Source organism: Ailuropoda melanoleuca, chromosome 1 (genome assembly GCF_002007445.2).
Source record: "Ailuropoda melanoleuca isolate Jingjing chromosome 1, ASM200744v2, whole genome shotgun sequence".
Classification (NCBI taxonomy): domain Eukaryota; kingdom Metazoa; phylum Chordata; class Mammalia; order Carnivora; family Ursidae; genus Ailuropoda; species Ailuropoda melanoleuca.
Window position 1 is genome coordinate 99,532,626 of NC_048218.1, and position 6,861 is coordinate 99,539,486.

Sequence of the window (6,861 nt, forward strand, 5' to 3'; positions counted from 1 at the left end):
TGCATGAAAAGATTTGGGTTTGAGGAAGACTGCTCTCATGGTAATGTCAAAGACCAGTCAGACAAGCCAGAGTCAGGGGAGTGGATAGAGAGCTCGGACATAAACCTAGGTGTGAGATAAAGCTTTCTAGGGAGCAGGTGATGGATCTGAAGGGCAGGGATCTCAGAGAGAGAGAATCCACAGGATCTTGGTCACTGACTGGACCTGTGGAGTTAAGGGAGAAAATGGAAGAACTGAAGGTCAAACTTGGGTAACTGATAAATGGGGTTGCTTTTAACCAAATCAGGTATCCAGAGAATAAAAATATTTTATGAGGTTGTCTTGGACATATTAAATTTGAGGTATTCTGGGACATCTGTTCACTGGTTTTCTCACCTGCCAAATAAAGACAGTGATAGCATCCATCCCACAGGACTGATGCATTAACAATTAGCTGATATGGTATATGTGAATACACTTTGTTAATGTTCAAGTCATAGACGTGTCATCTAGTATCAGCCCTGCATGTATCCACAGTCTGATGGAAGGACGCAGAGGGGAGACTGAAATACTGCCTGCCTTTGCACAAAAGCAGCACCATCCATCTAGCTGAGTAAGACAGGAGACGCTGGAGGAAAATGCTGAAGAGAATGAAAAATGTGGACAGTCAAGTAAGAAATATAAGATAACAAATCACCAATTAGAAATACACCCCAGCTGCTTCTAAACATAATAAACTGTCAAAGCTTTCCATCAAGAAGAAGAAGACAGAGCTACAATGAGATTTGGGAGAAAACATGTATTAAAAAATTCAACTGAGCAATTAGCAGCAGCATTTACTGTAGATTAGAAACCCTCTCCAGAATCACTTCTGCCTTGGAACATAGACAGCAAATATTACAAGCTGTTGTTACGTTTCGATTTTCATCTGCAGACAAATCTAAAGTTAAAATGTAATAAGTCTTTAAAGGTGATCGCTAGTTCAAACTTACCATTAAGCAGACGGCTTCCTGACTCTTGATTATATCTTTGGAAAACATCTAAGAAGTTTAACCATCTGATTGGTTGGACAATATCAGGGTTTGAAATACAATTCTTTGATGCATGCTGTTCTTCTAGAATTTATAGGTAGTGCTGGGATTCTTAAATTTGTTTTGCTTTTGTGAAGTAAGCAAATAATCTGACTTCAAGCTTCGTAAAACTATTCCGTTAAATTCAACACATATCTACTGAAGATATATCAGAGCCAGGCAGGGTGGGAGGGCATCATCACTTCTCTCAGGGAGTGGATAATCCCAAGGCAGGGGCACTTCTTTTTTTTTTTTATTAATTTTATTTTATTATATTATGTTAATCACCATACAATACATCCCCTGATTCTGATGTAAAGTTTGATGCTTCATTAGTTGCGTATAACACCCAGTGCACCATGCAATACGTGCCCTCCTTACTACCCATCACCAGTCTATCCCCTTCCCCCACCCCCTCCCCTCTGAAGTCTTCAGTTTGTTTCTCATAGTCCATAGTCTCTCATGTTTCATTCCCCCTTCTGATTACCCCCCTTTTCTTTATCCCTTTCTTCCCCTACCGATCATCCTAGTTCTTATGTTCCATAGATGAGAGAAATCATATGATAATTGTCTTTCTCTGCTTGACTTATTTCACTTAGCATTATCTCCTCCAGTGCCGTCCATGTTGCAGCAAATGTTGAGAATTCGTTCTTTCTGATAGCTGAGTAATATTCCATTGTATATATGGACCACAGCTTCTTAATCCAGTCATCTGTTGAAGGGCATCTCGGCTCCTTCCATGATTTGGCTATTGTGGACAATGCAGCTATGAACATTGGGGTGCATATGGCCCTTCTCTTTACTACGTCTGTATCTTTGGGGTAAACACCCAGTAGTGCAATGGCTGGGTCATAGGGTAGTTCAATTTTTAACTTTTTAAGGGACCTCCACACTGTTTTCCAGAGTGGCTGTACCAACTTGCATTCCCACCAACAATGTAGGAGGGATCCCCTTTCTCCACATCCTCTCCAACAATTGTTGTTTCTTGCCTTGTCTATCTTTGCCATTCTAACTGGCGTAAGGTGGTATCTCAGTGTGGTTTTGATTTGAATTTCCCTGATGGCTAATGATTTTGAACATTTTTTCATGTGTCTGTTAGCCATTTGTATGTCTTCATTGGAAAAGTGTCTGTTCATATCTTCTGCCCATTTTATGATTTGTTTATTTGTTTCTCGTGTATTGAGTTTGAGAAGTTCTTTGTAGATCTTGGATACCAGTCCTTTATCTGTGGTGTCCTTTGCAAATATATTCTCCCATTCCGTGGGCTGTCTCTTAGTTTTTTTNCAGTCAAAACTAGAGGCTCTGACGGCCAGGGTCACCGAGGCAGAGGAACGCGTTAGCGAATTGGAGGATGGGTTAGTAGAAGAAAAAACGAAAATAGAAGCTGGTCTTAAAAAAATCCACGCCCACGAATGTAGATTACGGGAGATTACTGACTCTATGAAACGATCCAATGTCAGAATCATCGGCATCCCTGAAGGGGTGGAGAAAAACAGAGGTCTAGAAGAGATATTTGAACAAATTGTAGCTGAAAACTTCCCTAATCTAGCAAGGGAAACAAGCATTCGTGTCCAAGAGGCAGAGAGGACCCCATCCAAGCTCAACCAGGACAAACCTACGCCACGGCATGTCATAGTGCAATTCGCAAATATTAGATCCAAGGATACAGTATTGAAAGCGGCCAGGGCAAAGAAATTTCTCACGTACCAAGGCAAAGGTATCAGGATTACGTCAGACCTGTCTACAGAGACCTGGAATGAGAGAAAGGCTTGGGGGGGCATTTTTAAAGCTCTTTCAGAGAAAAACATGCAGCCAAGGATCCTTTATCCAGCAAAGCTGTCATTCAGAATTGATGGAGAAATAAAGACGTTCCAAAATCGCCAATCATTAACCAATTTCGTAACCACGAAACCAGCCCTACAGGAGATATTAAGGGGGGCTCTATAAAGGTAAAAAGGCCCCAAGAGTGATACAGAGCAGCAAGTCACAACCGATACAAAGACTTTAAAGAGAAATGGCATCATTAAAATCATATCTGTCAATAATCTCTATCAATCTAAATGGCTTAAACTCTCCCATAAAACGCCACAGGGTTGCAGATTGGATAAAAAGACATGACCCATCCATTTGCTGTCTACAAGAGACTCATTTTGAACCCAAAGATGCATTCAGACTTAGAGTAAGGGGATGGAGTACCATCTTCCACGCAAATGGACCTCAAAAGAAAGCTGGAGTAGCAATTCTCATATCAGATAGACTGGATTTTAAACTAGAGGCCATAGAGAGAGATACAGAAGGGCACTATATTATTCTTAAAGGAAGTATTCAACAAGTGGATATGACAATTATTAATATATATGCCCCCAACAGGGGAGCAGCAAGATACACAAGCCAACTCTTAACCAAAATAAAGAGACATATAGATAAGAACACAGTAATAGTAGGGGACCTCAACACCCCACTATCAGAAATAGACAGAACACCCTGGCAAAAACTAAGCAAAGAATCAAAGGCTTTGAATGCCATACTCGACGAGTTGGACCTCATAGATATATATAGAACACTACACCCCAGAACCAAAGAATACTCATTCTATTCAAATGCCCATGGAACATTCTCAAGAATAGATCATGCTCTGGGACACAAAACAGGTCTCAGCCAATACCAAAAGATTGAAATTATCCCCTGCATATTCTCAGACCACAACGCTCTGAAATTGGAACTCAACCACAAGGAAAAACCTGGAAGAAACTCAAACACTTGGAGGCTAAGAACCATCCTGCTCAAGAATGACTCGATAAACCAGGAAATCAAAAAACAAATTAAACAATTTATGGAGACCAACGAGAATGAATACACAACGGTCCAAAACCTATGGGATACTGCAAAGGCAGTCCTAAGGGGGAAATACATAGCCATCCAAGCCTCACTCAAAAGAATAGAAAAATCTAAAATGCAGTTTCTATATTCTCACCTCAAGAAACTGGAACAGCAACAGAGGGACAGGGGCACTTCTAAACAAGTACTGAGGAAAGTGAGTCAGTGCTCACAGAATCAGAAACAGGATGGTAGGTATAAAGGCATCATACAGTGTGATGGATTCTTTCCATCTAATCAAATCTCTCAACCTTCCTGCTAGCTTACAGGAAATGCAGGAACCAGAGAAATGCAGTATGGACAAAGGAGAGAGTAAGACAATAAGCTGCCATCAGAGATCATAAATTCCAAGTTTTATGACTCAATTTGAAATGATCTGAATAAGGCTCTGAGAGCCAGTCTAATGTCAAGGTCATCATCAGCCCTTGATCTCCCTTGCACACAGTAGAAATCTGCCATTTAGTTTGGCTAGCTGTGGCCACAGTATCTGCAGCAACTCCCATAAAGAGTGAGAGACTATTTTCCCAGCCCTTGTATTCAAGGTGGCTTCTGGGTTTCCCCTGATCCACAGAATGTGGCATATGTGACCTTGTTGACTCCCCAGACTATGCTTTAACAAGTCTGACAGCCTCCCCCTGCATAGATGTTGCCCACACATGGACAATGTAGCCTGTGAGGGATGAGGGGCCACATCCTCCTGCCTATGAGAGAATCCTCCTGGAAGATTCTCCAGGAGAAGAACCGTGGCCCTCAGTGGATAGCATCACCAACTGCCAGACATGTGAGAAAACCTTGGACTTTCAGCTCAGCGGACTCTCCAGTTCAGGGTTTGGGAAACTACAGCTTAAGGGCAAAAACTGGCCCTCAGCCTGTTTTTATGTTGGGCCCTTGAGCTAAGAATAGCTTTTGCTTCTCAAAGATTTGTTTAAAAAATGAAATAAATAAGTAGCAGAATAATATGCAACAGAGACAAGGCCTAAAATATGCGTTATCTGTCCCTTTATAGAAAATTTTACTGATCCCTGCGACAGCTGAACATAACTGGGTAAACCCAAACAAAAGCACAAAGGAACCAACCAACCAACTCTCAGAATTTTGAGAAATATTAAACATATATTTTTAATACATGGGAGAGTTTGCTCTACTGCAATGGATAACTGAATCACTAGGTGCTAAATGCTACACAATGAACAAAGAGACTGCCTCAAAGGAAATAATCTCTAAAAGGTTTTGGACCTTTTCTTCTCACTTTAATATCGATGGATTTCTTATCCATCCATCCATCTGGCTGTCCATGGCTCTGTTTTGAATTCTAGAGAGATTCTGGCAGTCACAAGCACACATACATTTTATTCATGGGACCTTCAAAACATTTTTAAAACAAGTATTGGGGGTACCTGGCTGGCTCAGTCAGCAGAGCACGAGACTCTTGATCTCGGGGTTGTGAGTCTGAGCCCCACATTGGGTGTAGAGATGAGTTAAAAATAAAAAATCTTTAAAAAAAAGCAAGTACTGAACTGTAACTAAAATAAAAAGAATCATAAGATATAATATTAGTGTCCTAAAGCACCCTTCCAAATACAGAGGTCTTTCTTCCTCCCCTAGATTAACCTATTGGCAATGGAGCCTGCCTACTTTTGTTATCAACACACTTCCTTTACTTAGTGAGGTAAACTGTCAGGCAAGGTGGGGTGAAGAATGGCTGTGATAAAGGCATTAGCTTGCAGCAATCACTCTACCCTTTGCAAAGGGCACAGCCACCTGTCAGGGCTGGAACCAGGAAAAGAATCATGGTTTAGGTCTGAATATTCATTCAGCCTGAACTTCCACTGCTACTATCTAAACATGGTTTAGTTGTACAGCCATTTTAACTCCTATATTATTTTCAGAGAACCTTCAAATTATCACAAATGATTTTTAAATGCATATTTCACTCTTCTATTCTTTCCCTTTTGCAGACAAAGGAAAGCAGCAGTTTGATAAGGAAGCAGCGGCAGAGGGTGAACCAAGCAATCTGTAAACAAAAAGGAATGGTGGGCCATATTTACAGTCAATGCAAATGTGTGAGTCACAACTGGGGATGGGTAGTTATGGCTAGGCTTAAGGTTCATTAGATGACCCACACCCACCAGATTTTGAGCAAAGGACTAATACGATCATTACTACACACCTGAATTTGCATTTGGCCTAGAGCAGTGTGGTAGCTCCTTTCCAAATATTTCCCTCCTCTCCCACAGTGGGCCTCATCTCCTGGTGCTCCTACCCTTGTCTGATCCCCCCCACTTGAATCTTGGATAGTCCTGTGCTTGCTTTTGACCGAAAGAATGTGACAAAAATGATGCCACATCACTTACAAGGCTCACTTCTGCCTTGCAGCTTCTGGTCATGGGACTTTTAGTATGCTGACTTGGATGAAATTCAGATCCACCGTTAGGGGCAAAAGCAGACACTAAGTAGCTGATGCAAATGAGAATCACTGACACAACTCAGTGACTTAGATAACTTACTAAGAATTGTCCTTGTTTGAGAACTGGGGATACAGGCTGTCTGGTTAGAACTCTCCATTTGTCCGTGCAATAGATGATGCCCTTGAGAGCTCTCTTACGGAAGCTGAGGTGGTCACTGTTACATAGAGTAAACTTGACGTAGCTCTTGCCCAGCACGGCTTATGAGCTAAAAACGGATGAGCTCACATCCATAGATATTTACATGAGCCAGAGACCAGAGGACCATAGGCAGAGATAACACACAGCATTATGTACTCCTGCTGTGTTTCTGTTATTAGAATGGAGCTGGTAGTATACATCAGGTATGCCCAGGTAAATACAGGACATGCCTGGATTTTATAAAATCTTCTTAAAACATATATCACAAGACCTGTAGAAAGCGCCACTGCTTTTACAGAATTAACCACAGGAACTCTAAAGTGGCCCAA

At 41.4% G+C, this 6,861-nt stretch overlaps 1 protein-coding gene across 9 annotated transcripts in view; it reads right to left on the bottom strand.

Annotated features, from left to right (window-relative positions):
* The window catches only part of LOC117802825 (basic proline-rich protein-like), an 88,409-nt gene that overhangs the window by 79,139 nt on the left and 2,409 nt on the right, over positions 1 to 6,861 (bottom strand). The gene's annotated exons all lie outside the window — the stretch shown is intronic.